This window comes from Agelaius tricolor, unplaced genomic scaffold, assembly GCF_023055355.1.
Source record: "Agelaius tricolor isolate 1412-34295 unplaced genomic scaffold, bAgeTri1.0.p SCAF_9, whole genome shotgun sequence".
Lineage (NCBI taxonomy): Eukaryota > Metazoa > Chordata > Aves > Passeriformes > Icteridae > Agelaius > Agelaius tricolor.
In genome coordinates this window covers 17,861,881-17,880,750 of record NW_027269269.1, presented here as the reverse complement: position 1 = coordinate 17,880,750, position 18,870 = coordinate 17,861,881, and the positions used below count along the sequence as shown (strand labels likewise).

General features: G+C 38.6%; 1 protein-coding gene across 15 annotated transcripts in view; it reads right to left on the bottom strand.

The window, feature by feature from the left end:
* Window positions 1-18,870, bottom strand: part of TENM4 (teneurin transmembrane protein 4) — a 927,633-nt gene that overhangs the window by 503,011 nt on the left and 405,752 nt on the right. For 14 of the 15 annotated variants that reach the window (XM_071432902.1, XM_071432903.1, XM_071432904.1 and 11 more), the window contains one exon: window positions 3,164-3,306. The exons of the other annotated variant lie outside the window; for it this stretch is intronic. The gene's annotated coding sequence lies outside the window, so the exon portion shown is untranslated. The remainder of the gene's footprint in view (window positions 1-3,163; window positions 3,307-18,870) is intronic. 15 annotated transcript variants of the gene reach the window in all.

Sequence of the window (18,870 nt, the reverse complement as noted above, 5' to 3'; positions counted from 1 at the left end):
AAAATATCAAGAACTATATGTTTCTTGCCTCCATGAACCCCCTACCTTGTAGAAACAGGTCTTTGAACCTCAGGGTCTTTGAGGACATGGCACCAGCAAAGCAATAACCTTGATTCTGTAGATGCCTTACAGTGGCTCCCTGTGTGTCTATTATGGAGGCCCCACATGCACAGTGTGCAGCCAAAGATTATTTTTCTTCCAAAGCTCAAACTTGCATGGAATTCTGGTAACTACATGCACCGTGGAAATGTCAGCCTTTACTTCTCTATATATACAGCATCCTTTGTCATTCACATAATGATTTTGAAACGCTCTGCAAATATCATTTGATAGAATAATAAGGTATTATTATTGAATCTTTATGTCTCCTGCTGTCCCAGGAGCATTGACCTTGCTTCCCCAATACAAAGGTCTGTCTGCCAGGCTAATCACACTGATATCTGAGTACCTCAGGAGATCCTTATGTGGCAACATTTCTACAGGAACTCAAAACTGGCCAGACGTACTGATAAGATCCATGTATTACTCCTGTGCACTTCTGCAAGGTTATAAACCAATTCCAATTTCAAATGTAAATCCCCTTCCTGGTGACATGTGGAGAGATGCATGGTTCAAATAACTCAAATTGTCCCCAGCTGTCAGGGTTCCCTATACAGGTAGCAATGGATGCGATTTCCAAGCAGATAGCAACCACAGGGAACTAAGATGAATGAATCCCCCTTCCACTCTTTTCCAGCAGATATGTAGTACTGACAAATGTCCTTGAACCACTAAGTTACTATGGGAATACCCTTTCATTTATGTTCTTCACTTTCATTTGCCAGGACAATGCATTCACGCTGTATCTTTTAGCCATGAACAACCAGATATTAGCTCACTTTCCCGTAAGTTGTTTTTTTCCCCTTGATTTGACGTTGTATAGGCATATCCATAAACATCCATGCGCACAGCCGGGTATATGCAATACATCTGACAGGGCATAGTTACCCCTAGCACAATACCACTTTTTAATACAATTTTGGCTGGTTTCCATAGCTGTCAAAAAGTCTGGGTTAGGTTGATAGGTCTCTTAAAATCTAATTCTGGCAATCAAGTTTTTTTTTTTTCTTCCTTTAAGAAAGTCCTAATACTTATGAGGAGGGCATTTTCTTTCAGGAATGAGATATTTTGATAGTTGCTGAACAAATTATGATACAAAAGCTTCTATCTAGAGTTATGCAGATACTTCATGGCAGCATCAGCATCCTTTACAGATCTGCACAGCTGCAAAAATGTCCAACAGTTTCATTTTTCCACTCAGAAGCTTTTTATTTATTTTTTTCTTTGAAATGAAATGCCAGAGCTCTACTATTGCCTCACAACTTTTTATTTGTCCTGAAAAGCCTTGTTTTCTCCCTCTAGTGCAGTGAAGATGCCTAGGCTATAGTTCTTTTTCTTGCAATACCTCTGGGAACCTCCACATGAACAAGGGTTTTGATATCATGGCACTGTTGTTACACCAATTTCTACCAATCAGCTACAGTCAGAAATCAAAATATTCTTTAAAATACACTTATTTTAATTCAGACCTTTCAAGAACAATCTGCCTGTCGCTGGTACAATGTGTATGTTTAAAAACTTGCCCAAAGCTGCAAGAATTCAGGGTAGTCTCATTACAATATAAACACAATAATCTGAGATATATTTTATAACCTGGACTGGGGGAAGAAAACATTTATAAGCTTATGCTTATTGCTTAAAACCAAAGGAGAATCCTTACATTCTTGAGACATAAAGCTACACTCTGAACCCTATCTGAGTAAAAATATTCTCCTGTGATGAATTTCAAAACCAGAAGTGTCATAGGACTCAGCCTTGTCCTTACAAGTACATTACAAATCTTGTTAACTGGTTTCTGTACTTTAAAGTACAGTGTTCCTGGCTTCATTTTGTAGAAATAAGCCCAGTTGTGTTTCTAAATCTTTATGGCTCATTGAAGTCCTGGTGCATGTAGGAACATTTCAAATTTCTTTCATTCTCTTTGAAATGTTTTGGGACGGACACTCATTGGTAAACCTGAGGTACAGCATTCTGCAGCTGACAAGCTCTACTTATTAACTGTTGCAGACAAACATATTTATGGGAGATAATAGAGATCTAAAAGGCACCTCATCATTGGATGAATCAGAAATAGTATATCCACGTGATATTTTGGTTGCTCTCATTCAAGAAACATGTTGGGAGTCAAGATGAAGTTGTACTTCAATATAGAATTTATTTGGTGGGTGTCACCCTGTTTTTTTAAGATCTTCTAAGCCTTCTGTTGACATTCTTGTAGTGAACTTTCTCACACACTTTCTGTAAATAACTCATTGTTTTGCATTCCTTTATGGAGGAGGAGAAAGTTGATAGACTGTTGGTTTGACCAGTGTCATTGGAAAGGTGTCACTGTCACCCTCCAATCCGCTGTAACTTTTGGAAAACTATAAATGTTAGAGTCAGAAAATAAACTGCCCTTTTTTCTTCACCTTGAGAACAGTGGTGTGTGCTTGTGTTCTTTCGTGTCCTATAGTGACAGGTGGGAAAAAAAGTGTTATCTTTACTTGAACTGGGAGTATGCAGGGGTAAATAGATGAGTGTTGGTAGGTATTTGGTGAGTTGGAAATGCTGGTAAAGCACAGGGAATGGAGGTTCTGTGGTAAGGAATAAATTATGCTAAGTAGTATATGAGCTGCCATGAAATTATATTTAGGTTATTTCTGATACTTTAAATGAACTTCCAGACCAGCATATTAACATTGACAATATCATTTACTCAAGCTTCAGGAACCTGGGATCATTTCTCATCTTGATTAAATCACTTTGGTTAAACCTCTTCTTAACAACACAGGAAAAAAATGGATTTTTAAAGTGATCACTACTTATCAGGCAATAAATTTAAATGACACTGCAAATATAATTTCATGGGTTTTGCTCTTTTCATTTCTTTAAAAATAACAAGGATGGAGACAAATAACACTGCTTAAAATATCATGAGAACAATCTTGATTTATCAACTCAGATACAAACACACATCAAAAGAAAATTATAAATGTCTAAATACCACACCCATGATAGATTAAGAGTTGTACTTCTTTGACTCATCTTTACAAATAAATCTAAAAAACAATGATAGTGTACTTACATATTTCAGATCCTCATCTGTCTAAGAATAGAAAGCACTGAAGTCATGTGTCAGAATAACTCGGGTGGTCTCTTCTCAATTCCCTTTTTGTGATCACCATCCACAAAAATCAGTGCGCCACTGCAATGGTCCAGCCATCCTCACTACAGAAAAGCAGCCAGGTGTTGAGTGTCAGACAAGACTGGCATGGATTTGTAAAGCTTGTTTGCATGGCAGCTGTCAGGATTCTAAGACCCAGATTCCCTCTTATCTGCCAGAGTACCTCCATCAAAAGCCAGGCTATCACATCAGACAGTAATTGGTACCTGTCTTTAATGTCTGTACTGATTTGGATAAATGGGTATCTACCTCCATATCTACAGGCCAGCCATGTCCATGCTGCCTTTCCATGCTCTGATTTCCCCAGGAATAGTTATAACATGTTCCAGGCCTGTTCCTGCCCAAGATATGGACACCATGCCACTATCCATTGGTGGCTTCACACATTAGATGTGGTCTTAAAGGCTGGATAAGGAGTGTATCAAATGTAAGGTGCTCCAAGCTGAATGGAATGAAACTGGACCTAAGTTAGCACGCACACATGTTTAAGCATGAAGAAAGAGGCAGTATGTTTTTCGTGGGACAAACTTTCTAACTGCATTTTTTCTTCCTTTTCTGTCTATATTTTATGCTTAATGCTGGTAATAAAGTATATTTTGTTATTTTTAAATATCACTAAAATACTGTAGGTTTTTGCAGATTATATTGCTTTTTTGGAAGAAATTTAGCAGAGACACTCCTATGTCTGACACCTGGATGAGTCCAACTGTTTTAACATACATCATCAAAATTACTATCTCAGTCCCTTACTGCATATTGCTCAGACACCTTCACTCAGTAATGTCCTGGGCACTTTTTTTAGCAGCTCTATATTTAATAGGGACTTGAAGACAACTCTCAGTTTTAGAGGTACTTGAATCTATATTTATCATGAGACACACTGGGTAATGTCACTCTGTTTAGTGACAACACTCACTAATATAATGTGTGGCACAGCAGAGAAAATGAGCCAGTATATGATCTTGCTAAGGGCCAACAGTTTCTGATAGGTCACAATTAGCATGCCTCTCAGTGTTATCAAAAAATAGCTTGAAAAGTTGTGACTGCAGATGCAAGATGCAGCCCAGCTCAGCTGTCCACATAAAACTGTCCAGTGCAACTAGAGATGCCCTAGTTTTTCTGACTGTCCTTCAGCTGCTGTCCAGAAAGACATGGGTTTCTTGCAAATCCTGCATCTTTTCTGCCAGTCTCTTAAATAACCTTGGGCATCTAAAACAGTTTGGGGCACCTCAAATATCTCTAAGTTTATTGTAAAATTAAACTTTGTACTAAATCACAAGTTATGCATTGACAACAGGACTCTGTGATCCCCCCATCTCACTCCTGTTCTCCACATATACAAGTGCAGCACATCACCCCTTTCCACAGGTATTTTCAGGGAATGAGTTGTATAACAAGATACCAAAAATTTTGTGTAGTATGCTACTTATGCACGTGTATGCATGCTATATCAGAGCTCATATTTTTCATTCTTTAATTAATATTGCCTTTTTGTAAAAATTAAAGCAGTGGGATTCCAGAAAGCCACTATGTTTTGCTTGTTAGGAGCTGGCATAAATTCCAGTAGAGATAATGCTGTAAATGTTGATCATGTTACAAGTTGGCCCACCTACTGTCACTTCAGGAAGCAGAGGTTTAAATATAAAACTACTATTTTTAACTGAGTTAATATTGGAACTGAAGGAGAAGACGTTCAAGCTGGGGTAAACAGTAGCCTGGCTGATGTAAGTAGCAGTATATTGATTTACAGCAGTGAAGCAACTATCAGAAACAGTAACTCTTTACTTCACCAAGAGCTCCACAAATGTATTTATAATTTTATTTTGACAAGGAAAAGAAAAAGTCATAACAGAAAGTTTAGATTATTCAAAGGTATCTCAGAAGTCCTGAAAAAGTTCAATGAGAAAATAAATGGAAATATAGAGCATGTATCCTAGCCCAGTAGACTGCTTCAAATCCCTGAGCTAAAATATGCACATTATATAACTATGTGTTTTGTTTACAATGAGCAGTATATTCCAGACATAATTAAAATAAAGAAAATTGTTATTGGATACCTCTGGATGATAAAAAAGGCCCAAACAACCCTTCACCAAACCTCCGAGGTACTAAATAAAAGTAGGGTTTATACCATAAGCATTCATTTATGTTTTCTTGTTGAAGCTGCAGTTCCTAAGGTACTGTAAGATTATTATTAAAAATAAGAGCATGACCATTTGATTTTATTACTAAATTGGAAATAGGAAAAATAAAAATAACAAAATGCTCTAATACTTAAAACTCACAATTTTACATACCTTATTTTATCTTGATTTAATAAATATTCTAATATTGGGCATTCTTTTTGGGTCTACTCAATAGCATTTGGCCTTTGTAATACAATATAAACAAAATTAGAAAAGTCGAAGAAGTTTAACCCAAGAGGAACCTTACTTCTCAAAAAATCCAACTAAAGGAGCCAAAGCTGTGTTTTCTTTTTAAATTACTTTCTCTCTCTTTAGCTGAGGTGTTTAAAGACTCCATAATGAAGCACAGCACTGAGTACAGCACAGGAGGACTGAGACTATGGGCTTTAGGGAGATTAATGGCTGCAGAGCGGTTTGCTTTTTGTTACATTAACCTGCCCAGAAAAGCAATTCCCTCCACAGCCCCATACCCAATCCCCATAAGTGGAGACATATGGCAGTTCTGTGATACAGAGAACACACTGTGGTAGTTTTATTGATACTGGGACTGCTTCTTAGCCGGTATAAGTCTTCTCCACTCAGCTATGAATTGATCCCATTGACTCTTGGCAAAAGCAGAACAGTCATAAAGGTTAATGCTGCCCTTGCAGTCAGATTCCTTCTCTGAATTGCCCTGTGAAGGTGCCTCTCTCCACTGACTCCAGGGAAACTGGCAGATTAAATTTAGACTGAGCTAACTCCTGTGCCTCTGCCGCTTTGGTGGGATCAATCTGTAAAGACTTGCTTTTCTCTTTGTCCATGATTCTTAGATGTAAGTCCTTTGATAGAAAACCATCAGAAGTAGCAAAGAGAGTGGTGCAAGTTGTGCATGGCTATCACTGTCTTCTTATCTGAAGAAATGTCAAATGAGCAGAGCTTCTTTCTCCTTCCCTCTCTCCCTCCCTCCCTCTATCTTCTGCCTGTCCATTATCTCTCTGAGGACAGTAATCATTAAAACATTTCAAAACCCATATCCCAACATTTCCATGTTGAACTAACATGAATACTTGGATTTGGAGAGCTGTGGTGCATTTTGGAAGGACCTTAAAAAAAGGGTTTTCAGCTCAGATTCTTGGCTAAAGGACAAAAGGCTTGGCAATGTGGCACAACATTGCACATACATAGACACACAGAGATAATTTCATATTTTCTGCTTCCCTTCTCAGATTTCTCTCTTCCAGCCATCAGCTTCTCTGCTAACCTTGAAACTGCAAGGAATTTCATTCTGTGGCTTGTGTTTCCTCCAAAGCAGAATTGCAGGACCTCAGTTACTCCCTAGAAATTATGTCTCCTGGAGTCATTATTCCCTCTTGGCCTCAAACCACTTCCTGCAATTTCAGAGCCACTGAAAACAGCAGTTTCAAATTATCTATTAACCCACGAAGGCTAAGCCAGCCTGGATTCACCAGAGCTCCTTTGATGCATTTTTCTTTTGTCACACATTTCTTTCTTCCTATCCCTAAACTTTGAAATAGAACTGAAAAGATTCTTCCTCAGACGAGTTTTGGCCCATTTTACAGACCTTATCCTCTGAATATTGTTTTGTTTCCACTTCCAGACTACTGCAGACTACTATTTACCAAATCTATCTTTCTTGAAAAATTCTGATGACCTGTAAAAGCTGAAACATTAACTATCAAAACCCTTGGGTATAGCCACAAATGATTATGTAAGGCTCAAGGCTCAATGCCAGATGAACAGGAGACAGATCCACTTATCATCGGTAGGAACAGGCACATTAATTGGCTATGATACCAGTACCGTCCTTCAGCATTAACAAAACTCTTCTTGATTCTGAATGTTTCCCCAGAACACCCTTTATTAAATAAGATAAATAATAATACTGAGGCCAAGAGTCACACTGCTTCATCTGAGAAAACTCAATTATTTATGAACACTTCCCTGACTCAGCCTTGGTAACCTGTCAGGCTGGCAAAGAGAGCTTTTTGGTCTACTGACTAAACATTATTATTCTACACAGATGTGTCTTCTGTATTAGAGAATCAACCACAGAGAAACGAAAACATTAGTCCTGTAAAGCTTCTGGACTGGGGGCAGAGTGCTTGAACACTGGAACACTTTATCTAGAAAGGCTGCAGAGACTCCATCCTTGGCAACATTCAAAACATGAGTGGACACATCCCTGGGCTCTTGTGGCTGACATTGCTTTGAGCACTGGACTAGATGATCTCCAAGCTCCCTTCAAGCCTCTGTGATATTCTGTAGTTCTGAGTCCATGAGATAAAGCCACAGTAGTGAATTCCTCAGTTTCTGTTCTGGGCTCTTCCATGTACTCACACAAAAGCCAAAATGCTTGTAACTGGCTACTGCTTCCAGCTGTTTAACCATGCAAAGATGAATAAAATCCTAGGAGACCCTCATGCCAATTTTCTTGCATGCAGGTGAAAATGTGAAGTAACCTGTGGCCACCGTTTGGTATGGTACCTCCAGAATTCCCCTGCAGTTAGGTGAACTCTTCTGTAAAACATTTTGGCCCTACTTGGCACAGTTGCCATGCAAATATTTAGTATGATTCCAGGCACACTGTTTGTGTGTCATCATTGTCAGCACGGATAGTACAAAAGCAGTGATACACTCCAATAACTCTGCATGAGAATGGAGAAAGTAAAACACAGATAATTTTACTGGAATACTGACCGCATGTTAAAACTAGTAGAAACAAAGCGTTTCTTTCAAAATTGGCTTTCACCTACTTCTTGAGTTGCCAATAAATGGTTCTGTGACCCATTTCATTGAAGGAAGAGCTCAAAAGTAATACTGTAATACGTCATGGAACTCAAAGAGGATCCTCTGGGTCAAGTCCATCTTGCCAACACAATTTCTACCTTGTGGTCACATGTTGCTACCTTGCCTGAACTTGATACACATAGATTTTGATGCTATCAACAGCCCCCTCCATGTAGCTTGTTAGCTAATTATGTGTTCATCCTACTATAAATGACATTTTCCCTATCCTTCTATCCCCTTTTGATCTTGACAAGAAGGAGAATTGTTTTTTTCTTTCTCCCCGAAGGGGCCTGGGGAGTTTTCCTCGGAATGATACAGTATTTCCTCACACTTGGAACAGAGCCTTCTGTTTGCACACAGTACTGGGGAATTTTCAGTGCTGACACCAGTCAGGCTGGCATGCCCACATTATACCTGCATAGCCAAAGGAACTGGCAGATGGTTGGTGACAAAAGGAGCATCCCATGGAGCTGCAGGAGAACCATCTCAACAGATCCAAGATTTCAGAGCCTGAAAGACCCATGCAACAGCCCAACTGTATGAATGCTCAGCATTCAGCCAGAAGCAAGGCAGGTGCTTGAAATGTTTGCCAGGACTCACTCATTCAAATGTGTTCAGTCTCCAAGATGGAAATAAATCTAGCAAATGAGTGTAGAATGCTTTTACAAAGAGATGTAAGAGCAATCACCTGGTGTAGGACAGAATATACCACCTTGTTTCTGTGACTTTTTGGTAGCTGAAGGAATGACTTATAAAAACTGTCCCTCCCAGGCCTCCAGCAGGAAGAATTGTCCCTTCCAGCAGGAAAGCCAGTGAGAGTAAGTAGGAGTAATGAGAATGTAAGATTTTGAATTAAGTAGTGCCTGAAAAAGATGTGCTACTAAGCAGGTCTCATTTCAGCATGGGTCTCCAGGACTAAACACTTGCCATTCCACAGCATTTGGTGGGGACCATTTCATGGGAGAGGGGTGACTGCTGATGGTCCAGTGCTGCATAAACACTTGAGTTGTAAGCCTGATGGCTGATGACACTGGAGAGGAGGGAGTCAAAACTATTGAGCTCAATATGTTAGACTTGTCAGATTTGGATCAGTTCTGCTCTCTGCTTGACAGCTTCATATTTCATGTCATCCTACCCTTAGCAGGCAAGTGACACACCTGGAGCTCTGTCTCCCATTTAAACTTTTTAAAGAAAAATGTGGGGTTTTCTGCATCTTTCCTTTCTGAAGTTGGTGGCAGACTAAGGAGGAAGCATTTTGGTATTTGCTTCTCACTATTAATTTATTTCTTAACTCCCCTGAAATTTTCAAGTACCTCAACTCCTGCTCAAAAATTTCCCATGCTGCAGCTACAATGCACTGACATGATGCACAGTTCTTGTTAAGCAACGATAAACCTGTCCCAAATGTGTGGAGCTTCTTCCTTCTACAAAAGAAATGAACCATAGCAAAGATCATTGCAGCAAATCCATCTTCAGACTCAGGAAGATTCTTCTGCACCTCTGCATTTCAGAAGATGACCTTTATCAGATGTAAAGCCTACAAATATTTTCTGACTGTGTAGGGCAAACTACAGATATAGAATTTGATGTACAAACGTAGCAGCCCTTCTCCTATCATACATCAGCCAGTGTAGCACAGATGCAATGTCGCAGAAAGAAAAGCATAAAATAGGCAGAACGAACATAAAAACTAGTTTATAACTTGCCAATGGGAAGAGGAGACCAACTAAAACAATTTGTAGTGAAGGTCCAATGGAATACCATGGAGTTAGTCTCCCTAAGGGAACGAAGGGAAGACAGGAACAATACTAACTCTCTAAATGCTAACACTGATTGGGAGAGGTGGTGCTTCTGTGATCTGCCAACAAGAGTAAGAGTTCTTTGCTGAAAAAGCAACTGGCTAGCTGATGCAGGGAGCAGTGTGCACACTGATGCCCTAGGGAATCAATTTCATGATCAGGGGACCCTAAACATGCTTCAGTCTTCTCATAATGAGTGGATTGAGTGTGTTCACTAAAACTGAGATTTCAGGGCTCAAAGTTCAAAAAGCTACCAGAGGTGACATAATTTTCCTGCTTCCTCCTTCTCTTGTCCCTTCCAAAAACAACCTCACTATATTTTTTTTTTTCTTGCCACTTGACTGAAATCACCTGGGGGTTAATTATCTTTCTGGAATGAAAACCATATGCTGTTTCATGTTCTTGCATAAGGTTAAGCTGAATATGATGAAACCGATCAATTAAATCTTGTGGGAAGAGAAGGGAAGGGAAGGGAGGGTGAAGACTTGCCAGGAGTTAGTGTTCTCATTTACTGACAATGTAATCCAAGGTAACAGACAAATATTAAAATTTGCTTGCTCCCAAGGAAAAGAGCAGAGAAAGTGCTGCCTGTGTCACCATAAAATGAAGCTGGGGAACACTAAAATGGGGAATATTAATGTAAACAAGATGGGGGAAATCACTGCTTATGACTGGCCAGATTCAGACTATGGAAAAGTCACATTATTTAAAAAAACAATTTTTCTGTGTATTTGGTTTTGTTTTGGTTTTTTTTACCTTGCAGCTTGCAGACTGCTTTGAACACTGATGGATATTTTGAACACGCAGATACTGTGCTGATGTGCATACATAAAATCCAGCCTGTTATGTGGGTCTACACCTGTCATTTCACTTTAGTGCAGGAACAGTCCCTAAAATGTTAGCCTGATTTTCCAATCTATCTGGCATGTGAGGCTGGTTCTTATCACTGCGGATGGTTTCCCTTCAAGCTAGAATATGGATTTTTTGTGCTGGTCTGGCAGGGATAAAAGAGAAGAAGAAAAAACAGACATGGAAGTGCTCCACTAAGAGTCCTATGCTTGTAAAATTCCATGCATACAGAAACTGCATGTGGAAAGAAGATCTACAGCCACATGCAAGTTACTGAAGGCAAACGGTGCAACATAAGCTAAGAGCTGTTTACAAGTAAATTCTTCATAACTCCTAAGCCAAAAACTTCATTGCCTGAATAATTTCCTTGTCAAAGAGAAACATTTCTTTGCCAGTGAGAAAGAATAATTACAAGAATCATTCAACCCCCAGCCCTGCAGAGTTTAGGTTGTACATGGGTTAACATTTCAGTGCAGTTACACTCCCTCAGCAGTTAGCATTTGGAAAGTGTGTTACTGAAAAGAAATAAGCACAAACATACACAGATGTCTACTGTTCTGGGTTCAAATAACCCTTGTGGAGAAAGAGTGGTGTATATACATATGGGTGTGCACGTGTGTGGGCATGCATGGGAAAGCAAAAAGAGCTTTATTTTTATTCTGAATCCCACCTAAACAAAGATCCTAATGTTATTCCTTGGAATGAGGTAAGAAATATGATCATTTGGTTCCAAGACCTGTCTGAAAATACAGTTTTTGTAGCCCTGAATGAGCAGCAGCCAAAGTAAAAGAGATCAGATGAACTGCATTTAGAAGTGATGCAGTGAACTGGTACAAGGGGAAAGTGCTTTTAGTGATCGATATGAAAACAGGGGGCTTTCATCTAACCACAGTGAGGATGGCAACGAGGAATTTCAGCAATATAATATGGGATAAAAGGGTGGATAGCCTCTTATTTCAACCTAAAGACTTAATGATGCTTATTAAAAGGTTGTTACCTGGTTTCATGAAAGAATTATTACCCTCTACCTATTTCCTTAGAGTGAATGACCTGACAGGGAAAACCAAGTTTACTTAAGTCCTTGGTCCTTGTTATGGAAATGTTCTTCTCATTTTCCTGTGACTTTGCCAGAAGACCAACCCATGCAAACCAGCAAGACACAGTGCAATTCCCCAGGCAGCACGTTCATATTACAGCACTTGGGTCATTAGATATTACAATTTGATTCACATAACAACTGTTTAGATTCGGGTCAATGTTACAAATAAATGAGAGCTCTGAAATAGCAAAGTATTCTCATGCTTAACAAAATGCACTGGGCCAAAGTCATGTCTGGAGGAGACACACTGAAGACAATGAACTTCCATCAGGTGAGCCAGGCTGCACATTTCTGCTGGGGAAATCTTTCCACCACTGCAGCATTTCATTATTGCTTGTCATTTTCTCTATGAATTATTGCCTTCTTGTCAGATTTACCTCCCCTTCCACTTGAAAACAGTAATCTGGGGAATAGGCCAGCAATAAAACAAAACCTCCTGGAGGTTAATGTTGCAACGACAACAACAAAAACAGGAGCTGGTCTACCTCTTCAACTAGGGGACCAAACCACATGGTACTGGTTCAGCTACAAGAGTTCAATCTGTCTGCATCTAAATATAACAGGCAGCACTGCTTTTCTGGCACTGGATGACAACAAAGTGTTTTGAACTCACAGTTACTAGATTTGTTTAAGGCTATTTGGTGTGTGTCAAGACTTAAAGTATAAAAACTTAAAGCAGTGACATTCAGATGAATTCCTGTGCCATTAAAAAAATATATTAATTAGGTTTTCAATTGATATTAGGAAGTCCCATATGGCATTTGACTATGAGTATACAAGGTGCCAGCATTTCTACAATTCTACAGTAAAGAGACATGGGGCACAGGATATGCCCTGGGAGACAGGAAACCAGAGCATCAAAATGCCCTTCTTCTTACCAGAACCCATCCAACTGCATAAATTGGCCTTTTCTTGTGAAAGACCTATCTTCTCTCTTTTTGTAAAACAAACTGTAGTTTAGCTACAGTTAACTGGGCCAAATCTATGAAAAGCTATTATTTCTCCTGTATTCCACCTGAATATGTTTGTCTTACATGTGAAACCTAACTGTGGAGTTAAGTCTAACCAGAACCCAGAGGGAGCCTAGATGTAGATTCATAGAATCATTTAGGTGAAAAAAGACTTCCAAGATCACTGAGAGTAAAATACCTTTCAAACTGCAAAATGGAGGAAATGTTTTTAAGTTAAATATTTTGAGACATGTAGAATGTGTGAGAACATTTCTTTAGAAATTACCATGGCATGGAATCAAGCCATAATCGAATGAAATCAAAGAACCTTTCCTATGTTGCCTTCCTTGAATAGTCATTTATGAACCAGAAAGTAAATGCACAAAGAATCTTAAATCACAACCAATCACGCCAGCAAAACTTTGACACTTCTTCACACTACTAAGTAGCTTAGAAGCTAGAACGACTGCAACAGGAGATGAAATCCAACTTTACTGGAACAAATTGTGCTTTAAATTACATTGGTGCAGTGCCACAGAAGTCAATGGGATATAACCTCCACAGCTAATGAAAGAGGTCCACTAAATTTGTCCTAATCATCTTGGCTGCAGAACCCCTTTGCACACTCTGTGCACAGCCTCTTGTTCCCTCTCTGAGAATAAGTAAAAGATTTTCAGTTAAAATATAAGCTAATGAATTTCAGAAACACCTTTTCACAGTAACTCCTCAAGTAAATAATGACAGTACACTGGAAAGTACAGAGCAGATTTACATGAAGACTGCTAGAACTTGAATTTAACTAATTGCAGTCTGTAACTTTCTTGTGAAGGGAAGAGGGACAAACACGGATCTCTTCTCTGTGTGACCAGTGACAGGACCCAACAGAATGGCTTGAAGCTCTGTAAGCAGAGGTGTAGGTTGGATAGAAGATATAGGTTCTTCACCCAGAGGGTGGCTGGGCACTGTCAAAGGCTCCCCAAGGAAGCGGTCACAGCACCAGCCTCACAGAGTTCAAGAAGTGTTAGCATGATGCTGTAAGGAACGTGTGCGACTCTTGGGAATGGTGCTGTGCAGGGCCAGGAGCTGGACTCAGTGACCCCTGTGGGCCCCTTCCAACTCAGCTTATGCCAGGATCCTGTGAATCAAAGTCCTTTAACCATGGGATCTCTTCGTAAAGGAGCAGATTTACCATAAGGTGTAGGAGGCTGGCAAGCATTTCAGGGCATTGCCCAGTGCACCCTAGTTACTGCTTGTGTGACTGCAAGAGGAATTGTGGAGCAGATCCTTGTCCCTTGACTCTTTCCCTTCCAGATCAGTTCTGATTCCAGCCCTACATATGGTAGTGGGGTAAAGAAATTCCTGAGATGCTTACACCTAAAATTTATGATGTGGCAGACATTCACCTGATGATCCTCTCAAATACACACTTCAAAAATGCCTACAGAAATGAGTTTATTTATTCTTAAATAAATAAGATTGATTCAGCTGACAAGGGGAAGGAAGGAGGCAGTAAAAATAATGAGAAAATAATAACTATCATTATCCATAAGTATTAAAGCAGATTAACAGATTATGAGATAAAAAAGTGAATGAATATTCCATAGTTTAAAGTTCTAACAGCATTAAGATTCTATTTCCTGTCAACTAATTTTAAGTTAATCACCATTAATTTTTCAGAGCTAAATAGCAAAAGAAATAAGATTCCTCTATTATTTGCCATACACTCTAGTTGTGTAGGGAGTCCAATATGAATGGAATGTGGTGAAAAAGTCTCATCACAAGATAATTGAAATTATGGCTAGAAAATACTTACTAATCCATATCCCTGCCACTGCAATGTCCCCTCTTCTATGGAGCATCTGATGAAGTCTCCTACTCAAAAGGTTTAAAAGTGACTCAGTGGTTTGAAATCTTCTGTTGCTACTTGACTAAATGATTTTTTTTTAGTAAAACCTCTTAGCAAGTAGTCTTTAAGTACTCTATGCTATACATCCCTACACAATCTGAAATACATTATGCATTAGAAAGGCATTTGAGCTCAGTGCAAGTGACAGAGATTGTAATTTCTTTTCAATGCAAATAGCTCATTGCTTCCTTCCAATTTCAAACATTGGTGCATTTTTGTTCAGTAAATGCCACCATCTTGCGATGTTCAACTTAGGGATGGTGAATATTTTTCTAATTGAGTATTTATAGAATTTTGGTGTCTGAAAGGCTCACACAGGCAAGCACTTTAAATCAGCAATTTCTACCCTGCTCTTGATGGTTCTTAGGAAATCATGAAGTCCTAGAATGGCTTGGGTTGGAAGGGACCATAAAGATCACCCAATTCCAACACTCCTGCCACCTTCCACTAGACCAAGTTTCTCGAAGCCCCGCTCAACCTAGCCTGCACTATGAGTTCTGGTATTTACAAAGCATTTTGCACATTAAAACACTTTCTCTTTGAAGACTGTATCACCACTGCAATATCAACAATACAAAATAGTACCAGTGAAAAAGCCTGTACAACGGCTGGATAAACATTGACTTATTCTGCTGAACAGAAGGGCGTACACATGTAGCCCATCAGCTAGAAGGCTGAAATCAATTCAAAAACCACTGTGTTGAAACACCTGTAGAAGGTGGCAGAAAATCACAAGGTATTAATGTTAATGTTTATTTCCCAGAGAAATTCAGAAAACAACTTCATGCAAAGTCATAATTATATGTCTAATACGACCAGCAACAAACCAGATACTTGCAGGATATCTCAGGTCATCAGATGCACAAAATGCACAATTTGAAAACACAGGTTACTGTGTTTGATTTCATTTAAATTTAGAAGAAGTAACTGCACAAATGCCAGAACAAATTAAGTTCTGTTCAACTTTTCCTGCTGACATCTCCTTCTATCAGTGTAAATAGTTGACCATATGCATGAGCAATTTCTTAGTCACACTGTAAGCAGGAATTTCTTCCTGCTTTGCAGCTCAAAATTTATTTTGTTCAACATAATCCCATCATGCCAGTCTTTGTCACCTTGGGATAAGAGAAACAATCTTTTCCCTTTATCCTCTGAGAGCATGACTTTCTGTTTCCTACCAAGTCAGGTTGCTCAGCCCCTTAATGATTTTTGCTGCTGTTCTTGGAATTCCCTTCAATTCGTCAACATCCATCACTACATCCAAGGTGCAATCTCATCACTGCTGTACAGCAAAAAAATCACCTCCCTATGGACAAAGGAATGACGACACTGCACATACAGACCAAAGTCACAACATCCCTTTTTGTAATCCTCTAGCATTGCAGCATGCAGATATATCATTTGCTGTCCACTAAAACCCCGAGGCCTCCTTTGACATTTCCACTTTCCAGGTATCTTTGTCTGACTTAATAACTGTGCTTTAGATTATTTCCCTCTCAGGTTTATTAGCCTACATTTTTCTAGGTCAGATCTCACTCTCTTAGTTAAAGCACATATTTATGCCATCTCCCATTCTCATTGCACTGCTTTTCAATAATTAAACATAGTTTTTTATTTCAAGGCAGAAGTTGGAAGATCCTTATTAAGATTTGGACAGGATTTGATCAGAGTATTTCAGTCCTTTTATCCTTTTATGTCTTGCATTGATTCAATTGTGTGCTACACCCATGTCCACTGCTGGACCACTCATTTTTTTGTCAGTGTGACTGCCTGTAGAGTGCCTCCAAAAGGCAGCCCTGGAGCTCTCTCTTACCTTTACATGTTAACCAGAAAGAAAAATGCAATCATCTTACTAATTGTAGACAATCCACTCCTGAACAAGTCTAAAACCTTCCACAGTCAAAGGAATTAAAAAATGGACACATTCAGGTTACAACTAGTCTCATCCCTAAATATGAATCAAAACAAAGTTTAACAAGCTACACCCTAGAAATGTTTGTTTCATTTCAATGGACATGGGGCGAGTCCAGTAGACCTGGCTGTAGATACATAAACAGCAACAAACAACAGCAGATCATTGTGGACATCTTTGACATCATTATTTACTCTTTCATTTTTTTCTATCTACTAAAATATAAAAGCATAAAAACTTCTTCATATTTAGTTCTTTTTTTCTCACATCATAAATTTTTTCATCTGTGTAAGTTAGGAGCATTTTTGATGATCCATGTTTAACAGTGAGTTTTACCCAGCAGATTTCTAGGCAGTTAAAATAGTACTTGAGTACTATATTCTTTATCCAGTTTTTGAATAATTGTTTTAATTTTTTTTTCATTTCAGGTCTTGAGACAGATGCCTACTGATATCTTTCATCCTCTGTAATTTAATTTCAACTATTCCACTTGCTGCTATTCATTATCAAATTGTATCTCAGTGCCATTACAAACATGATATTCATTATTTCAGTATATAGTGGTAATATAAAAAAACAAATGAAGCAGCACAAAAAACAAACCACCCCTCTCATATATTTACTACCTTAAAAACTTATGTAGGAGATATTTCTCTCAATGGTATACAGAAGAGTCAAGTGTTTCTTGCATCATTTCACTAAGAAAAGTTAAGATAGTTTACCACAACTATAACTGCAGCAGCCAACTGTTGCACAGATTTTTAACTTAATAAATCTATTACAAACGAAGAGTTGAAGGTGAAATTCTGATCATAACCTGGCTTCTCAAGCTCTGCCATAACATAGTCCCTGAATCCCATTAAACTTACCAAATATGAAGATACTTGCCTCCCATATGATACTGTACATTAAGTTTATTTCAACATGGGAAATCTCTTTAAGTTTTATTATAGGAATAGCTATGATTTTTACTGTTTGTTTAACAACATGGAACATTCCATAAAGATCTGAAACCTTAATTACACTCCTCTACCTAATCCTCCAGGGAATTAATTGGAATAGCATATTAAGCACTTTTTTTTCCTGTTCCTATAAGGGGTCTTCTGTTGTCCATTGCCATTTCCCACACTTTTTAAAATTAATCAAATTCAATGTACTAAGCAGCTTTATAAGCCAGTGGGCTCCTGCTTTCTCACTAGTCTCAAAAATTTATGTTTACAATGTAAGCTGTGTATCTTTTTAACACCTGAAATGTTTTTGTAGAAAAGAAAACCAGTTCTTTGCTGCAGTGATAGCAACAAATACCTTATTAATATGTGGTGCTAAAATGAACAATGACTGTGCAGTAACAATGCCCTATTCAGCAGGTTTATTCCCACCTCCTTCACCATGTTCCTATTGATTTCAGTGGTAATCTTTATTGTAAAGCTGTCCTTACAGTTCCAACATGAATGCAAGTGAAACTCCATTCCTGTATGTACCTCCTCAAAGTAACTCTTTATTACACTTCAAGTTTATGCATCAGTCTGCAGTACGAGGGTTGAGTATCTATCAATGAGTACATCATTTAAGGAGGATGATAATTGGGGGAAAAAATTATTTTAAAGCACATCTCATTCAGAAATGTTGGGAAAATCCTGTTTGATTGTGACACACCTTGTATTAAAAAAAAAAAAATCCTGATATAGGCCATTGTATGAGACTACGGTAGAATGAGTTTCAAAATGAAGGGTACAGAACTAAGGGGAAGCAGCAAAAGAAGCAATGCCCGTTCTGTGTATTTAACTGTAACTACAAATCAATTTTAATGACAGACCATGGCATCCAGATACAGGTTAGCACATCCCCTTGAATTAATTAACAGTATAAAAACTGATAGTATCTTAGGAATGGTGATTTTATTACTGAGTTTAAAATATTCTATGTGAGAGCAAATTCCAGAATATTAGCATTAATGGTGTATTTTGGATGATGTGGACAGTAGTAGAACAGAATCATAGAGTCATTAAGGTTTGAAAAGACCATCAAGCCAAATCATCACCTTAGTACCACTGCCATGTACACCTTAGAGCCATGTCCCATACATGGACAGACACATCCGTGTCTTTTTTGAACACTTC